The sequence below is a fragment of the Buteo buteo genome, chromosome 6 (assembly GCF_964188355.1).
Source record: "Buteo buteo chromosome 6, bButBut1.hap1.1, whole genome shotgun sequence".
Lineage (NCBI taxonomy): Eukaryota > Metazoa > Chordata > Aves > Accipitriformes > Accipitridae > Buteo > Buteo buteo.
Window position 1 is genome coordinate 24,857,440 of NC_134176.1, and position 19,710 is coordinate 24,877,149.

General features: G+C 43.5%; 1 protein-coding gene across 20 annotated transcripts in view; it reads right to left on the reverse strand.

Moving 5' to 3' along the window:
• Nucleotides 1-19,710, reverse strand: part of NRXN3 (neurexin 3) — a 1,032,385-nt gene that overhangs the window by 983,977 nt on the left and 28,698 nt on the right. Inside the window, exon 2 of one of the 20 annotated variants that reach the window (XM_075030051.1) lies at nucleotides 12,734-12,810. The exons of the other annotated variants lie outside the window; for them this stretch is intronic. The gene's annotated coding sequence lies outside the window, so the exon portion shown is untranslated. The remainder of the gene's footprint in view (nucleotides 1-12,733; nucleotides 12,811-19,710) is intronic. 20 annotated transcript variants of the gene reach the window in all.

Consider the following 19,710-nt stretch of genomic DNA (forward strand, 5'->3'; position numbering starts at 1 on the left):
TCATACAGCACGCTGCTACCATAGCAATATATTACAGTTTGGGACAATAACTATAGAATCTCATACTATTTTCTGATATATTTTATCTCTGAGAAATCTCAAACTTTGTCACAGCACGATCACATCAGACAAAAAAAAGAGTTCATGATGGACACCACCTCTCCCGGTCACGAATTAGCAACACCCCTGTTCCAATTCCACCTATTGCTCACATGGAAAAGCATACAAATATTTTCCATGTCATATTTTTGGCTTAATGGGATTTAGCAGCATGAAACAAGACAGACAGTCTGATGTGATCAGCCCTTTGGCAACCACTAGGCGAGGTCTTTGCAGAGCATTTTAAATACTTGCTACCCTTAAGGAATGAGAGGCCCAGCAAGTTATCTCCACGGCACCTCCAGCAGCCTGTACTGCCTCCCTGGCTTGCCAGAGAGCTGAGACAGTGAGGAACCTGCACACTGAACAGACGGCTCAGTATCTCGCACACACAAAACCTGCCGTAGGAAACACACCCACTTGCACTATTGAAACATCTCACTCACAGGGCTGATAGAGCTGCGCAACTTCCCAAACTGGGGAAGGGAGGCAGCCCCGCCACAGTGCTGTGGGGAAGTGCTACCCAACCACCACACATCTTCCCAAACTTGAGAGCAGCCTGTTAATGCCAGGTCAGAGCCATCTGCTCCGCAGCCCATGGAGAGGGTCTCGCCCTCGCTTTGGAGTGGCTCTCAACTGCTTATCAGCTGTATGCAGAGACTGAGTGACATTATCTAATTGCCAACTCATTTCCATAATTACTGAATGGCACACTCTGTATGCAGGGTTAATATCTTTGCAAACGCACCTGCTTAGGAAAGAGGGGGAGAAGCTGGGCACAGTGCTGCTCCACAGCTTATTTACCCAACCCCACAGAAAGGTTGCAGGAGACAGGTTTGTCACCTGCCCTCCCTCCTCCACTACCTCCCTCTCTGGCTAGTAATTGCTTGGGATGGCTTTTTTGTATTTCAAAGTGTAATTTTCAGCAATTCCTAGTGCAGAAAAAATAACAGAGTTAGATGAAGGCAGGGACAGGCTAGCTTCCCTCACAAAACCCTGTCACTGCAGCCCAGTGCAAGCCTGTGTAAGTCCTCTTACTCCACTTAAGGATGCTGGACAAAATTCCATTGACACTCTGATGGGAGGGGTTTACAGTCCCCCCAGTCTGCCGCCACCTTCCACAACCAAAACTATTCATTATGCCATACTTCGTGTGGAGGGAAAAACATACATTGATCACCTAGGTTCCATGTATTTATACCCCATGTGAACTCACCCCTGTCCTTGCCTTCACTGTAAAAAAAGCAAAATCCAATGGTTTGCTTTATTCCCCAGACCCTAATGAAGCAGAGGAGTTTTAGGAAGGGTAAACAGGACCCTAGTTTGGCTCTGCGTCCATATGTGTTCCTGCAGTCAGCCCAAAGCACAGCAATCAGATCATTACAGCTTTATGACATATGTTGCTCGAAATGTTCCAGTGAGATTCACAATCAATAATTGGTATTAAAAGCCAAGCTTGTCAGAGGCAGAGAAATGGTGAATTAATAGTATTTATTCAGTCTGTTTTCACTCATGCAGTTCTTCAGTGAGCAATGGGCTCCTTTTGGCTCATGCCTTGAGTGTGGGTCTCCACAGAGACTCCTATCTTTTAAGCAGAAATCTTTCTGCCTGATCTATCCCCAGCTGAATTGTGGCTAAAAAATAAGGGGGAAAAATAACAAAAAAAACCCCCTTCTGATGAAAAATGCAGATGTGAAAACTGAGCTGATACTGTTGCTGGGGAAGAAAAATCCTCCCATCACACAGCCTCCTCAGCAAGGATGCATGGTTAGATGTTTACAGAGAACTGAGAGGGGACATGGAGGCTTTGAAATTCAAGAGACTAGAGAAAACCACATGGATTAATTCAGTTTTAATTCCTCTAGCTGCATTTGCATCTCAGCTATAAATCTGGACACTAGCATCATCCCCTTGCTGGGACGGAGAGGACTCTGCGGTGGTGCCAGTGGAGCTGAGCTGAAAGAACTAGGCTGAAGACAGAAGTGGACAGCTATTCTATGATTCTATTACCCAGGGAGAGTTTGGTGGCACTACCTTGCTTACAGGGGTGAGAGTAAGGCAAGATGGGCTCTCCTTAGTGAAGAGGCCAGAAGTGCAATTGAAAATGGGGGCTCTGCCTTGCAAAGACCTGAACACACCCAGGTCCTGCTGAACTGAATTTGGCAGAACTTCATGGGATGCAGCATCTTACATGACTGGCTGCCAGGAGAGAAGTGAAAGAGGAAACAGATTTAGGGCTTTATCTTGGATGTAGATAGACATGTGGGCATGAAGGCCAGCATCTTAAAATTGGGGTTTGGGGGTGACACAGAGCACTTGGTGAACTCTTCTGGATGGTTTCCAGGGATATAGTGTTCATGCCAGTCTCTAACATCACTGTGAGAACCGCATGTGCCTTTGCCCCACCCCAAGCAGAAGACACATTCTCCTATGTTCATTGGTTCTTCCCACCACTGATATATCTTGCAGGCTTAGCTTTTCCATTCTTGAAAGTGAATATGGAGTTGCTCAATTCTCCTTATCTGAATTCAGCACAGACCTCCCTAGGAGACAGTGGCAAAAAACCTGTATCAAAGCAAAAAGCAAGAAAAGGAGGACTAGGGTTGCAATCCAACAGCGTCCTCTTAAATAAAAAATAAAGTTAGACTAAAAAGCTAGAACTACTTTGTCTTTGCTCCTCTGTAGTGGATTAGGATATACACATGCACATGCATACGCTGTCAGTTGTGATCTGTAGGTAGGTGGTTGGTTGGTTTCCTGGTACCTGGGCATGTGGTTTGCAATCAGACAGGTTAAGCCCATTGCCCTTCTTCTCCCTGTCCCCAGTTCTCACCTGGGGAGGGCAAGAATGACTGTTTATAACAAGTCTACTCTTAGAGCTGACCTTCAGAAACACTGTATAACACCCAAACTAGGTACCTATGCATGGGGAAGCTGAGGTCACACGCACTCGCAAGACACACAGCTGAAATGCCACCCATGGCCTCAGAAGGGATATAAGCAAGCTAATAATGTGCTCAGTTCAACAACAAGCATGGGACCATGGCAGCACAGCTCACACTTCAGAGCTATTAGGCTGGGAAGCCATCTGGCTGCTGGAAGAGTTAATATTTTATCATAATCACCCTTCAAGGTTCTCACCTCCTGGGCCTATTTAAACAAACTTAATTCAGAACCAGAGTTCTTCCAATCTATGCTGGAAGAAGAAGGGTTAAAAAAGCCACAAGGGACAGTGTGACTCCCTTCTTAAACACTCTTTGCACCCCACGAGAGGAGGCCATGTAGTCCACGAGAGTGACCTTTAACTAGCCTACCTAGCCCAAGCTCAGCATGAATGCAATTTACAGACCATTTCAGCTCTCAGCTTTCTTAACACAAAGAAGAAAAATCAAAACCCAAGCACAATGGAGAAGAAAGAAAGAGAGAGATAAAATAACCCTGCAGAGCAATCATGTCTGGGGCTGCTCTGATGGCTTTCTGTTCCCTTCCAGGACACAGAAATTACTCCCAGTGTGTTAATTACTCCCATTACCACAAACTCTCCACTAACAAGGACTAGCTAAAAGGAAGCATTGGCAGCAGCTGAGCAGTTACTGCTCTGTACTGCCACACTGGAGAAACCAGACTCCCCCATCTCTGAGTTGGTACTAACCAGGAGAGCGATTTCTGCAAAACTCAACAAGCTTTTATTGTAATTCCCATGGCAGCTGTGCTGGGAACACTGGCCTTCCCTCAATTCCACCATCGTTAAAAGAGAACAAAGAATACCTGCTTTTCTAAAGACTTTGAAGCTCAACAGTTGGAAAGCTTTGAATCATTATCATTTATTTTACTCCTTCTGTAGCTGGTCTGTCTCCATCCCCCGCATCCTCTCCTTTCTGCCACCAAGAAGCCAGGACAGATTTGTAGTGTTGTTTATTCTACCAGATCCTAACATATAAAATGCAAAGCCAGGAGCTGCACACATCACAGCAAGGAATGTTAGCAGGGAATTCTGTTAATTCACAGTGCTGGCATTACTGATAAATGGCAAAACTGCTTCCAGATCCCGTATCTGACAAGTACATTGTATTTCTATTTTCTTTTAATAAAAATCAAGTCTTTTAAAAATGTGCTTATCGTTACTGAAAATTGAAGTTTCAGCATGTCATCAATGCCTGAAAATGAGGCTGCTTCCAAGGAGATTTTCCTAAGACTAACAGTCTAGAATGGTTTATTTTTCCCCAAAAGCGTATTTCATACTGCAGAGACAGGCTAAGTATTAGACACTCCTCAACCGAGAGACACAGTTGCAGTGTGGGGGGCTCCCAACTTTGAAGCAATAAGAGGAAAAAAGTCACTGTTGCACTGCTTTATCAGCTACTTAGCATTAGGAAAAGGTACAGAGCATATAAAGCAACAACAAAATAAAAGTAATGGCTGGCACACCAACCAATAACACTTGATCTTCCTAGCTGTCTGTCTATCCATCTGCTTCTTCCTTCATATGCATTTTTTAAGTTCTTCATAAGCAAGAACAGTTTCTTTTCTGTTTGACATAATCTAGCAGAACACAGTCAAGAATGGAACTCCCAGGCACTGCTCACGTACACATTAATAATAATGATTTTCTGTACTTCAGCTAGCATTAAAATACCTCTACATTCCAGTTGGCATAGAGTAGTTACTTTAAAAAAATAATTTAAAAAGGAAGGAAAAAAGCGTAAAAGGACTATCAGAAAGACTAGAATAAGAACAGAGGTTAAACTCATTCTTCCCTTCACTTCCAGATCACAGTCAATTCGCACTTTGTTCAACACACTTTTACATTCCTGAACCTGATTTCCAGTAAGTCAAAGAAGTTTGCATTTTTTTAAATGTCATGATAGTGTATTACAGAGAGGGGGGACAGATGCAATCAGTTGGGTTATTTTACTAAAAATGTAACATGCATAGAAAGGGACACTGCACCTGGCCAGACTTCCCTGTCATTAGTATGGCCAGTAATTCATTTAGGTCATTCCCTACAGTCTGCTGGCTCATGGGAATAAGCAGCATCCACTTAAAAAGGAACTAAAGGGCCCATGAACATCTGGAATTTACCGTGGATTTTCCCATTATGTAAGAGGTAGCACTCTCTACGTTTCATTGCAACTTCATAATCTCATGCAAAAATTTCTACTTAGCTTCCCACAAAGCAAACATGAACACCCAGACCTAGCAAACAGGTGTGATAAACTGTCCACAGCGCAGGGAACGCTCAGCTCAGTACCTAAGCTCCTTAAATAGCTGATGGTCTGTTTACAGATCAAATGGGAACACCTTTCAGGGAGCCCAGTTAAACATCGGAATTGAAGTGTGAGGGATCGATGTTCACACAGCTCTCGCAGTGACTGAAGCTGACCAGCAAGAGGGAGCAAAGACACTGATGACCTGGTAAGCGCTCTAAAAGTCTACAGCCACTGTGAGATTAGGTGTCTGCTTTCTGAACTACATTCCTCCCTTACCACTAGCTCCAGAAACATGCTGCTTTTTGTGGGTATATACGCAACAGCAGGCTGGGAATCCTGTGCCATGGGAAATCACTGCATTCTTCCAGCTCTCTGCTCTTTTCATCTTCTGATATACAAAATTCCTGCCAAAATTCACTCCGCCCCACTCCCTTCCCCACTTCTACCTAAGATTTATTGGGGGGACATGACAAGAAGTTATGCATAGATAGGTTTCTCAGTTCTAGCGTGCTGCGGAATGGAAGCGGAAATCTGTGCCAAGATAGACTGCTAACAAAAATCTTTAAGCGTGTCTTGGCTGGAAAAGGATAATACTTTAAATGGCTCAGGATATTGAAAACTTTCCAGATCATCAAGGAAATGGCTTGTGGCTTTGTATGATAGGGGCCAGTTTCTAAACTAACCAGCAGTTATGGGACAGGGAAGAAATACACTAGGCACGCTGTACGTGCGAGGATTCATTTCAGCCTGGCCTGTGCCTGCAGCACTACATGGTGACCTGTCAGTGCGCACCAAACAATCCTCCACCTAACCCAGACAGCCCGCTGGCAAGACTGGAATAACAAACCTGCCGCTCTGCCGCAGCAGTGGCCTCACAACCAAGGACCGAGACAGCTCTGGTAAAGGCTACCTAGGCTCCCAAGCCCTAGGACCTTCAAAGCTGAAATACAGTGCTTATGGCAGAATCTCTTTTGAAAGGAAGGCTGTTCATCAGACAAACTTAGGCTTAAGAGCCCTGTGAGCCCAAGAGCCCAGAGAGTGGGAGGAGTTACACACAGGACAGGGGTTTCATTATTGTTTTTTAATTCATGTACATCTTCCTGGATTGTATTTCTGTGCTTCACACTATTTTGCCCTATGAGTCTTCTCTCTAGTTATGCCTTTTCCTCAGAGACTTGCTACTGTGAAATGTAGAAACAAACATTAAGATGTGCAAAACAAAAGGATTTTTACAAAATTAAAGTATAAAGGATTCATCTGTTGATTCCAGAGGAACCACCTAATGATGAGGTAATGACACTTCCCAGAGTAAGAAAAACACAAGTGGTCAAAAAGGCAGGGAATGAGTACATGTAGCAAAGCACAAGAGGAATCATTGTACACATAGGGTGACAAAGAGGCAGACGTTAGCTAAAACAAGAAGTCCAGAGAGCACATCCTGGGCTGCCAGAAATATTTGGGCACGTCTGCAGGAAGGCTGGGGGAGAGCACAATTGCCTGATACATTTTAAAATGAACCTGGATAAAAACACTAGGAAATAAGTGTAACAGGGAATAACCTTTCACCACCTGAGAAACAGACTGGGAGCACTGCACCAGCACTCTTCTATTCTCTCCCTGTAATAAAACTCATTGCTGAAAACCCCAAACCAGGCAGCAATGTGCCAGGGCCACAGACCCAGGAAGCAAAGCCTCAGCCAGCTTAATACCTCTTGTGAGTCCAGGGGAAAAAAAAGCTAACTAGCAGCATTATGGAAATTAATGTCTTTAGAAATTATTTTAAATTTTCTAATGGAGCGCTTTAACACCACTGGAGAAGACATGTCTCTCTATTTAAGCATTAGTTGCTACATATTGATAAATCAATCACACTTGGTAGATTTAGAAAGACCTAAAAGATACATATTCTCCTGCAAATGTTCCTTTAAAAGTCAGATGGTCTTTTAAAGAGCTTCCAGCCTTGGGACTCACAGTGCAGTGCCCTGGAAGACAATTGACATTCTGAGTGACTGGGCTGCGAATTCAAAATCCCAATTCGAACTGCTCAAGTCAGGATTCAAACTCACATATTTTAAAAATAGGAAAGAAAAAAAAAAGAAAAAAAGAGAGAGTGGGGAAAAGACTTGAATTCCTGCAGCTCCTCAGGACAGAATCTCTCAGAGTACAGATGCAATAGCGGGTCAGGGAGTATCTCTGTACCACAGGACATACTTTCTGCTCTGCCTTACTAATTATGAATCTCCATACACTTAGCAATACAGCTGACAAAGGGCAACTGTTTGCTATGAAAGCCACTAGTGAAAATGAAAAAACATTTATTACATTGAGGCATTTTCATTGAATTTTCTGGTTTTAATTAAAAAATGAAACATTCTAATTTACCTGGCTTTGGTCATAGTAACTTTCAGTCATTATTTGCTGTTTCTTTTTATTTCTTCTGGGAAAGGAGCATGGAATAGGAAAAGTGGGAAAACTGAGCCTGCTATATAAATAGCTTCTTCCCTAGCAATTGCGTAACTTTTCATTTCAAATCAATTTTAAATGTATTTCCTCCCTTTCAACAAAAAAATCTGAACATTCTGAATAATACATCCTTTCTGCTAACATTGTTTTCACAGTCTGAAAAGCCATTATTTTGACAAAAACATTATGAGCAGTTCTTGCTAACGGCACCCACTTTTTCCCCTTCATACCAAGCCCTGTGCTCAGCTCAGCATTTGGCTGGGAAGTTCTGCATAGCTCCAGAGATTGGTGATGAGACAGTGATGGGTCTTGATCCTCTTTGGCACCAGTTTTCATCTCCTTCCACATAAAGCTTTTGCTAGCTGATAGCAAACTGGAAGCCAATGAGAAATGCTGCAAGATTAGCCCCAGTTTCTAAATTAAACACCACAAACCCCCTCATCAGGAGCAACAATGATTCTTCTACTGTCCACCAGCAAGGCAAGCAAGGAACAAACAAAAAGTAAAACTCTTCTCTACACCTAAGGAGACACTCTGCCTAGGATATAGCTAAAACATGTTGGTGGAAAAAAAAATTCATTAGTGAGAGCACTCATTCCTGGGTAGACTGAGCACTCCAGTCTCCCACCCCACACCTGTCATGAGTACAAAAATAAGCCTGGGAGAAACAGAGGTAAAAGCTTTTCTAATCAACACTTAAAAGGAGGATACCTGAAGTGCTTGTAATAACCTGGCAGAACTTCTGTTTCCAAATTGTGTTGAGTAACTGAGATTTAGAAGTAACTAAGGAAAATGATTCCTTGGTACCACGGGCAACAGATGGTTCCTGCAACCTGCCAGTTGCCAGATTCTAGGCCAAACTTCTCCCCCGTGTAACTTCATCACACATTAATTTAACTCATTTTATCTACTGTACCTAGTTATCGGCTGCCAATATTTTGCTGCTCAGTAGTTCGTCATGCAATAAGATTCATGTTCTAGCAGTCAGGGTACATGCACGACTCAAAAGAAGGCGGTTCATGACCTGTTTGTGTGGCCTTAGGCAAAGTGCTCTTTCAGGGGATATAGCTAGGACTACAGCAGCCACATTGTAAAGTTTAATTAGTGATTGTAAAGTGCTCGACCTACTAAAAAGACAAGCTAACGTAAGAGCAACCTATTTTCCTTTATGACATTAATAGTCCCCTTTCAAATTAAGCAAAGGAAGATGTATCTATAAAACACAGCAGATTTTCTTTCGTTAATCCTGATGGCTCAGCCCCAAAGAAGCGCAGGTTTACTCAGCAGGCAGGGAGAAAGGCAGGGCACTGGTGGGGAGAGGGGAAGCCTTCATCTGCCTCAACTCCTGACCCACCTCCAGCTGCCCTCTTACTCCAGCAGCACCAGACAGCTTTTCACAGCACAACAGGTTCTCCCATGGAGAGCTGACATGGTCTGCACCTCCCCAGGGAATACCATGCCTAGCCATATGATACCTCCCTCCGGTGATAAAACACGCAAAACTGGGGCACTCACCTTCCCCATTTAAATACAAATCAAGTGAATCTGTACAGTGGCCACTCTGTGTTTTAAATGGGAATCACAGCCGACGGTTTATGCACTGCTCAGTCAGGAGATCTGCAACCCCTCTTTTTGCCCCAAACCTCCCTCCCTAAGGCAGAACTCATCTTTGGGGCTCCAAAAGAAGGCAGTCAACCATGTGGGGAAAAAAGTGGGTACATTTAACTCCATTTTTCACCAGTTGTCATCTAAAACACCTGAAAGGTTCAGAGGAAGGGAAAGGGGTAAAGTCAGGCAGGCTTCTTGTATGCAGCACTGCCCAGCACTAAGAATCAGCTAAGTACAACTATTTAAGCTTGCTTTATAGACTCTTGCATATTCCTCCACTTTCCTGGGGCTTTTAAAAGTCAAAAATAAAGGCAAGTTAAGACATGCATCTAACAGGAGAAAATCCCTCTATGCATTTAATTAAGATCTAAATAAAAGAAAAAAGCTACAAAGCACATGCCTGTATATTTAACTTAGCCTTATGAGAAAATACAAGGCTTTAGCTACATTTCATTACAAACATTGTTTTAGAAAAAATGAAAAGCTGCTTTCAAAGCAGCTGGTTTTCAAACATGTGCAATGTCTCCTTCTGCAAAAAGTAAAACTGCCTTCACAGTTTACAGGAGAGGGAAGACATACATCACTGTAAACTGCTCTACAGAATCCCTAACGTAGGATTTCCTACAGAATTAAATGAAAACAGGAAAGGATATGGAAAACCCATCAGTCTACTGTGGTCTTCCAATTACCTCACAAATACAGGCTAGAAGTAGTCACCTGTTAAAAAATACATGTCGATAAAAGGTATACAGTTACACTGCAACACTGAGCCAGTCTGTTGTCTTGGACTACAGCTCACTGTTGGCTTTCTGTCAGATGTCTCCCAAGAGAATCCTGTACAGCTTCACTAAGACAAACACTGCTTGTCCAGGGCAGCAGAATTAGAGGCATTCAAAGTATATCTCCTAAAATATCCATTCCCAATAGCTTTTTCCAACTAGTGGGAGAAATTAAGATTGCAACTGTACCAACTACACCTGCTGTTCAATACACAACTAGCTGATTTTAAACCACAGGACTGCAGGCTGTTTCATGATGATGAAAATAAGACTAAGGTAACAGTACCATAGAGGCAAGAGTGTGTGATTGAGTAGAGGAGGAAGGCAACAGTAGCGTTCAGCAGAGTATTTGCTATTTAGGTAGGTAATAGAAATAAAGTCAGAAAAATTATTTAAGCAGCACTGCTGGGAAAACAAACAAACAAACAAAAAACCAACCACACCAAAAAAAGCATCACACTGATTCAATTGATTTCACAGATTTCAAGAACAAACCTCACTTAATCTTCACACCCGTAAAAGCTAAGAATCCCCAAACTCACAGGGACATCTTCTCCAGACGTTCATCCCCAACAGACTCCACAACACAATGCTGAGAAAATTCTCATGTTGAAGGTTTTTCCCAAGACACCAGCTAGATACTGATGCCTCTAGCTACCCCCATCCAGTGCACATCCTCTTTCAGCACTTTCATACTCAAAACACAAGACGTTGCACAGTGAAATCAGCCTGTCTTTATCGCAGTAACTTTGCATTAAGAAGGGCTGGTGTGGGCTCCCTCCTTTCCTCCTCACTAGATTTCTTGTTTCAGTGCCATCTCATACTGTCTGCTGCCAGAATGGAACTCTGCCTCTTGCTCAGTCATTTTACATCCTGCTTCTCAACACCTAAACACACATTCACACACTTTTAGTAAAGCCACCCCTCTGCTCTTCAGTCTTGACTATAATCCAAGAACTGGAGGCCACATCCCCCTTCTCCAGACCATCATGGCTTTTACAGCACTCCCACCCCTCTTCACACAAGCTGAGGAGTCCCAGCCCTTCCATGTCTCTTCACAGAGATAGTCTGGTGAACTTCCATACTTCTTCTACATTGAATGACCAGAATTGCATGGAACTAGTAATTGTATCATATTGAGTTGGATCTTGATGGGTTTTATAATGCAGAAAGAAGCCCAATTAAGTTAGGAATGTCCAAAGAAAACCCAAGGTACCCCAGCATACCACTCAGTCTAATCTGCAGTCCCTACTAACCTGGGTTCTCCTTTGGTTCTTTTATAGCTTACATCTCAGAGGTATTCAAGTGCATAACACTAAGCAATGCGATTAGAATTGATCCAGTGAGTCTCCTATCCTGCCCCAAGGAAACAATTACACTGTATTTAAAGGACGAAATTAAAGCAGTTGATTTTGAACCAGAGATCCACAGGGGAAAAGCCATGCTTCCATCCCTGTACTAAACCTCCCAGCCACAAAATATTTGTCCATACATATTGTATAATATTTTTTTATATATATTGCTAGTCTGCTACAAAGGTGACTGGTCATACTGATGAAATCTCAAGAACAGCAAAAACTGAAGTAGCCAGTGCTACAGGTGGGAGCTAAGCTAAGGGGATGGGCCTGCAATGTAGAGCATACACATTTTCCACAGTTATCAAAGAAAACATTCACCAATCCACTTAAGGTGATCAGATGAGGGGTTTGGTTTGGGAATTCTTTTTTTCTATTTTTAGGTAACAGATTAAGTAAGTTTAAGATTTTTCTTTGACCACAAGCTTTCTTCAGCTTGCTACAGGGGAATGGAACTAGTTTCCACTAGTGAAAGAGATTTTTTTAAAAAATCCTAAGTGGCAAATGAAAAAAGAGTGAGAGTCCCTGGGACAGTAGGTTTGGGTACATCAAAGCTACAGCCCCTATCAGAGAGCAGGATGGGGAAGAAGAGGTGGGAACAGAAACATGAGGCCTATAGTCTCCTGTAAAACAAGCAATTTTACTCATAATGCTATTAAGTGTTTTATTATCTCAGTGACTCCAATATCCCCGTTTCATGCTCCCGGGTTGGTGCTTTTCCATTATCAAGATCTGTCCACAATACCAATGGCCCAGAAAAGAAATTAGTTGCTTCCCCTTTTTAAGAGCTGTGTTTGACTTTAATTACATTTATACTTGCTTGGGAAATCAGACTTCACTCTCAAGAGGACTAAAAAGGGGAAAGGGAAGGGGAAAAAAAGACACAGAGAAAAAGAAACAAAAAAAGGAGAGAAAAAGGTAAGGCAGATTAATCCAATTAAAAGTTTCTAAGCTCCTATTCCTGAAGTTTCAGTCAAAGCCACTACTTAGGAATATGGGGGAGTGTGTTTTTTAATTATTTTTTAAATTTTCTTTTATCAGTCATCTATTCAGAAAATTGCTGAATTATTCTTCAAGCAGACATGGTTATCAATCATTAGAAAATGCTTTTATCTGGAGCTGCCTATAAGAAATTGAAGTCTTTCCAAGATGAACTTAATGCAGATGGATGGTAACTCAAGGGAGAGGAAAAAAGTGAACATGGGGAAAGTCTGGTTACCTTTTCATCCATGGGGGTGATGACTCAAGACTGAAAAAACAAAGCGCTGCAGTCACGGTGCACAATCAGAGAAGATTCTGCAGAAGTGGATAAGAAGCAGTTATAAGAAAGACTGCTCCATGAAAAATGCTTTTGCTTTTTTTCCACTTTTTCCTTTCATCTTTCATGCCTGAGTTTCTCAGTGACACAACACTATGTTGCTTGGCCACGCTGTATCCACAAGTGCCAAAGTATTTATTCCTAGTTGGCTATTCTAGAGCTGCTGATCAGCACGCAGCAGCATGGTCAAACCTTCATCTTCCGTTCCTTTCTCTCTCTCCTGCACTCCTTTCTTCCTCTCCTCCCAGCCTTTCATTCCTCTACCCTTACCCCTCCTCATTCCATTTTAATCAAGGTTCTTTCCTAATTAAAACAAACAAATATGAGGAAGCAATTAACGTCTTGAAGAAAGCAGATGGTGGAATAGTGCCATTTCGTTATTGCATTAAGCCTTAACTTGCTATCTCTTCAAACTTTCTGCACTTTAATTAAGCGCTGTTACAGGCAAGTTCAATGGGCTCTAGAGTAGGGTTTATCCAATTAGCTCCTGAAAAGCTGATGGTGCACGGTGGAAGGCTGAGCGTGCTGTGCAGTATGCAGCTGGGAAGGGCAACCCCAGGGCCAAAACAGACTAAGAACTTTCCTCACACATGCAGTAGGCAGGAAGAGGAGCAAGGGGGAATCGAATGTCCGTGAGTGGCAGAAATGTAAACTAGCCCTGCCCTACCATGTTCTGGTGGAAGTTTTTCACTGCCCATGTTGCAGGACTAATAATCATGAATTCTTTGTGCACACATTTTAAGGGGCCATGGTGACTTTCAATCTCTGTGTCATCTTCCCAGAGAGAGGGCAGGATTGAAGATGATCTCAAACACTGGTCAGAGAATATAGATAGCTTTTAGGCTCATTTATTATCCTACCATCTCCAGCATTCCCGCCACTTCAATCCTTGGTTTCCATTATACCCCCAGATACAATAGACTGACAAAGAACTGGCAATTAAGGAGCTTAAATCATCTAGAAAAATACACCCAGAAACAGAGGGATTCTTCCCCCCCATTTCTGTTTGCAGTCAGCCTGGCATTGCTGAACATGAGCCTCAGCAGGCAAAGTAAGCATCAAAGAGCAGTTCTGTCAGTCAGGGTCATCCTCTCACTTGGCTCCACATACACATGCCAGAAACGTGGGCAATCAAAAGATGCAGTGATCCAATCTACCTCTGCCCTACCACATTCTGGCAGATGATCCATTACTATTCAACACCAGAGAGATGAGTGTCTCTGAATCCTACTTGCAAACATCTAAGGGAAAAACCCACCCAGCATGACTCAGATGGACACAGCCCTATAGATCCCAAGCTTCTCTGCACAGAAGCATCTCAATTCTCTACATCCATATGAGGAAAAATATACGACATCCATTTTATAGATAGGAATGCAAGCCACATACATTTTTTGTGATTCCCAGTGTCACAGAGGGACTCTGGGGAGGAAACACTTTTCTGTTTCTCTCAACCACAAAGATCATCTTTTTTGTATAACCAAGGTTGGAATATGACTCATGGAGGATTCACAAATTAAGAAGCCAGAGAACATCCCTGGGGGTCATCTGGCCTGAGAACTTCTCTGAATTAATTTCTGGTTGAAGTAAAAGGGGCAAAAAGAAAATCCAATCCTGTCTTAAAGATTTCTATTAACGGAGAGTTCATAACAATTCCTAGAACATTTTTTCAGGGCCTAATTATTATAGTTATTAAAGACGGGCACCTTATTTCTAATCCAAATTTGTCTATTTCAGCTTCTAACCACTTGATCTTGTTATATACCTTTGTCCGCTCAACTGGAGAAGCCTCTATTGTAAAAGCCTCTCTTCCTCTCTTAAGGATAAAAGACAATATACAACAGACATTTGCTGAGAGATGAGACTCATATTGTAGTGTCCTGGCATCTCTTCATTCATCAGTTTCAAACTCGAACAAGGAAACCATTAAAACACAATACTAAGAGATGCAACAACAGCATGCTATAAATAATAACATTTTCCTTGCAGGCCTCTTCTTTTACAGTTGTACCATATACAATGCAAACGTATTTATTATGTTCAGTATTTAACTGTGTGAAACTCAGAGACTAGGAACATCCAGTTCCTACTATAACCATGATTTAGCCCCAAGTACAGATGTAAGATTTTGTGTTTTCCTGTGGATTTTATCATAATTATGGCTTAAACACACCATATGGAGAAGAGCTTTTAGTAGTGTTACAAGAACAGAAACTCTCAATTTCCTGACTTTGGGTGCTTAAATTCTCTGTTATATTATCACACTACAGGGTGGTATGCACACACAACAGGATTATAGAATCATAGATTCATAGAATCATTTAAGTTGGAAAGGACCTTTAAAATCATCCAGTCCAACCATAAACCTAACACCACCAAGTCCACTGCTAAACCACGTCCCTAAGCACCACATCTACACATCCTTTAAATACTTCCAGGGATGGTGACTCAACCACTTCCCTGGGCAGCCTGTTCCAATGCTTGACAACCCTTTCAGTGAAGAAATTTTTCCTATTATCCAATCTAAACCTCCCCTGTTACAACTTGAGGGTGTTTCCTCTCGTCCTAGTACTTGCTACTTGGAGAAGAGACTGACACCCACCTCGCTACAACTTCCATTCAGGTAGTTGTAGAGTGATAAGGCCTCCCCTCAGCCTCCTTTTCTCAAGGCTGAACAACCCCAGTTCCCTCAGCTGCTCCTTATAAGACTTGTGCTCTAGACCCTCCACCAGCTTGGTTGCCCTTCTCTGGACACACTCCAGCACCTCAATGTTTTTACTGTAGTGAGGGGCCCAAAACCGAACACAGTATTGGAGGTGCGGCCTCACCAGTGCCAAGTACAGGGAGACAATCACCTCCCTGCTCCTGCTGGCCACGCTATTTCTGATACAGGCCAGGATGCCGTTGGCCTTCTTGGCCACCTGGGCACACTGCTGGCTCACATTCAGCTGGCTGTCAAACAACACCCCCAGGCCTTTTTCCATTGGGCAGCTTTCCAGCCACTCTTCCCCAAGCCTCTACCATCGCATGGGGTTGTTGTGACCCAAGTGCAGGACCCAGCACTTGGCCTTGTTGAACCTCATACAATTGGCCTTGGCCCATTGATCCAGCCTGTCCAGATCCCTCTGTAGAGCCTTCCTACCCTTGAGCAGATCAACGCTCCCACCCAGCTTGGTGTCATCTGCAAACTTACTGAGGGTGCACTCGATCCCCTCGTCCAGATCATTGACAAAGATATTAAACAGAACTGGCCCCAAAACTGAGCCCTGCGGAACACCACTTGTGACCAGCCAACTGGATTTTAACTCCATTCACCACAACTCTTTGGGCCCAACCATCCCGCCAGTTTTTTACCCAGCAAAGAGTATGCTCATCCAAGCTGTAAGCAGCCAGTTTCTCGAGGAGAATGCTATGGGAAATGGTGTCAAAGGCTTACTAAAGTCTAGGTAGACAGCATCCACAGCCTTTCCCTTACTCACTAAGTGGGTCACCTTGTCATAGAAGGAGATCAGGTTAGTCAAGCAGGACCTGCCTTCCATAAACCCACGCTGACTGGGCCTGGTCACCTGGTTGTTCTGTACATGCCATGGGATGGCACTCACAATGATCTGCTCCATAACCTTCTCCAGCACTGAGGTCAGGCTGATGGGCCTGTAGTTCCCTGGATCCTCCTTCTGGCCCTTCTTGTAGGTGGGCGTCACATTTGCTAACCTCCAGTCAACTGGGACCTCCCTGGTTAGCCAGGACTGCTGATAAACGATGGAAAGTGGCTTGGTGAGCACTTCCGCCAGCTCCCTCAGTACCCTTGGGTGGATCCCATCCGGCCCCATAGACTTGTGTATGTCTAAGCAGTGTAGCAAGTCACTAACCATTTCCCCTTGGATTATGGTGGCTTCATTCTCATTATATTCATTCTTCATTATCAACACAAGATTCAAATAGTTTTATATGTAACCTCACATTAGAAGGGCATTTATATGTAAGCAGTTCACATCTATCCTTATTTAAGGCATGTTCAGGTTCATATGTGAAGTATTACATACAACTATACGGTGTTCTCAAAAAGCAGATATGTTCAGATCCATATACTATCAAAAAAAGCATTACCCTCAATTATGCCAAAGGAGGACCTATTTTGTACTAAGTGTATTGTCTATCTGATTATTTGACCTCATAAATCAGTTTGGCCATGCAATTATAATAGGCAGATGCTTAACACAGATGCACTAATAGGAAGCAGCAGCATGGTGGATTCTGAATTCAATCTGACTTGCCCAGTTACACCTTATCCCCAACCTATCGCGCTGAGGAAATCCCAACAATGCCGCTAGAGCAGGAGTTGAGTCCATGTTGCTACAAGGACCAACATCCATCATCCATGCCATGTTTCTGCAGATATTTAAAACGTGAGGGTTCTGTGCTGACTCCTGACAGGTGGATTTGCACACAAACCTGGTAATGAGTTGTCTTACAGGAGTACCCAGAGGCCCTAACACATCTGAGGCTTTCCTCCAGCCTTCATATCAGACACTAGTTAGATCTGCTCTGCTCTGAAACAGCACATGCTATTCTGATCTCCTGTGCTTGTGAAGGAGGAAGCCAGACTAAGCAAGTTTTAAGAAAGCCTCCGAGGATGAGCCAAACAACCCAGAGCCTATTTCACAAGAAGAGACTAAGACAACATGGTACTTTTAGCCTAACAAGACAAAGGCCAGGACAGATGTCTGTCTACATACTGTCTATAAATACTTAGGGGACAGGGAAGAAGAGAGATTTAAGCTGAAGAGCAAGACTGGCATCAGAACAAAGGTGTATATACTGGTTATAAGTAAGTGTATACTGGGAATTAAAACAGCATTTCTAACAATCAGCAGACTGAAGTTCTGAAATAGCCACCCATCCAGAAAAGAAGTAGACATCACAAAACTAATGGGGTTTATTTTCATTAGAAGATATACAGCTACATGTCATAGGACTCAGCAAGTCCTCTGCAGCCCTGTGTTCCTACCCCGATCAAGGTAAAAACTGTAAAAAACACACAAGAAGGCACAGTCTGAGCCCCAAAGCACCAATAAATATTAGAAAGGTTTTAAGATGAAGCAGAAGGATGGTGGGGGAGAGAAACTGTCCCCCGTGTACTGTTCCCAAAAATGCTTTAAGTCTCAAAACAGCTTCACTGTATATGAGCATATGCTGCAGGTCATACAGCTTCCCCCATTACACAGGCAATTGGAGTAGATCATTATAATGGCCACTTTTGGCCTTAAAATCCATGGATCACAGAGCAAGGTAAAAATGATACAAGCATCAACAGAAAACCTGAAATTCTACTCCCATTCACTCAGCACTTAGAACCTGACAGTTGATTCAGATCTCAAATATTTTCCTAGCCAGGAAACACAGCCTGACCTAGGGCTCATGCAAAGGTGAAATGTAAACTCCAAAACGTCTGATCTGTATTTGGTAAGAGCCCAAGGACACCTTCACAGCACTCAGTTTTGCATTTCTTTGTCATCATTTAACACGATCTGGAGAAACATCAGTCCCTAGATAAAAGAATACACCTGTATTAGGTTTGCGTGGCAAGGTTTTGGTAGCGGGGTGGGGGCTACAGGCTTCTGTGAGAAGCTGCTAGAAGCTTCCCCTGTGTCCAACAGAGCCAATGCCAGCCGGCTCCAAGACAGACCCACCGCTGGCCAAGGCCAAGCACATCAGCAATGGTGGTAGCGCCTCTGTGATAACATATTTAACATAAGAAGGGGGACAAAAAACTGCGCATTTTGCAGCCGGAGAGATGAGTGAGAACATGTAAGAGGAACAACCCTGCAGACACCAAGGTCAGTGAAGAAGGAGGGGGAAGAGGTGCTCCAGGCGCCAGAGCAGAGATTTCCCTGCAGCCTGGGGTGAAGACCGTGGTGAGGCAGGCTGTCCCCTGCAGCCCACAGAGATTAACAGTGGAGCAGATATCCACCTGCAGCCCGGGGAGGACCCCATGTCAGAGCAGGTGGATGCACCCAAAGGAGGCTGTGACCCTGTGCGAAGCCCACGCTGGAGAATGTACCTGGCAGGACCTGTGGACCCATGGAGAGAGGAGCCCATGCTGGAGCAGGTTTGCTGGCAGGACTTGTGACCCTGCGGGGGACCCATGCTGGAGCAGTCTGTTCCTAAAGGACTACACCCCATGGAAGGGACCCATGCTGGAGCAGTTTATGAAGGACTGCAGCCCATGGGAAGGACTTGCATTCGAGAATTTCGTGGAGGACTATCTCCCATGGGAGGGACCCCACGCTGGAGCAGGGGAAGAGTGTGAGGAGTCCTGCCCCTGAGGAGGAAGGAGCAGCAGAAACAACATGTGATGAACTGACCACAACGCCCATTCCCTATCCCCCTGGGCTGCTGGCGGGGAGAAGGTAGAGAAAATTGGGAGTAAAGTTAAGCCCAGGAAGAAGGGAGAGGTGGGGGAGAAAGTGTTTTTAAGACTTGGTTTTACTTCTCATTATCCTGTTTTGATTTGATTGGTAACAATTTAAATTGATTTTGGTATTTTTCCCCAAGTTGAGTCTGGGTTTTGCTCATGACCACAACTGGTGAGTTATCCCTCCCTGTCCTTGTGTCGACCCATGAGCCTTTTGTTATATTTTCTTTCCCCTGTCCAGTTGAGGAGGGGTGGTGATAAAGTGGCTTTGGTGGGCAGCTGGCATCCAGCCATGGTCAACCCACCACACCACTACTAGAAATCAAAGGTACAAAGTAAATATAGTAAACATAGTTTAACTTTAGGATAAGGGACAAAAAGCATTTATCCTAAGAAACCATGAACAGACTGTGTAGTTGCAGTCTTTCAAGACAACTTTCAAAGCAAAATCATAACTATGACT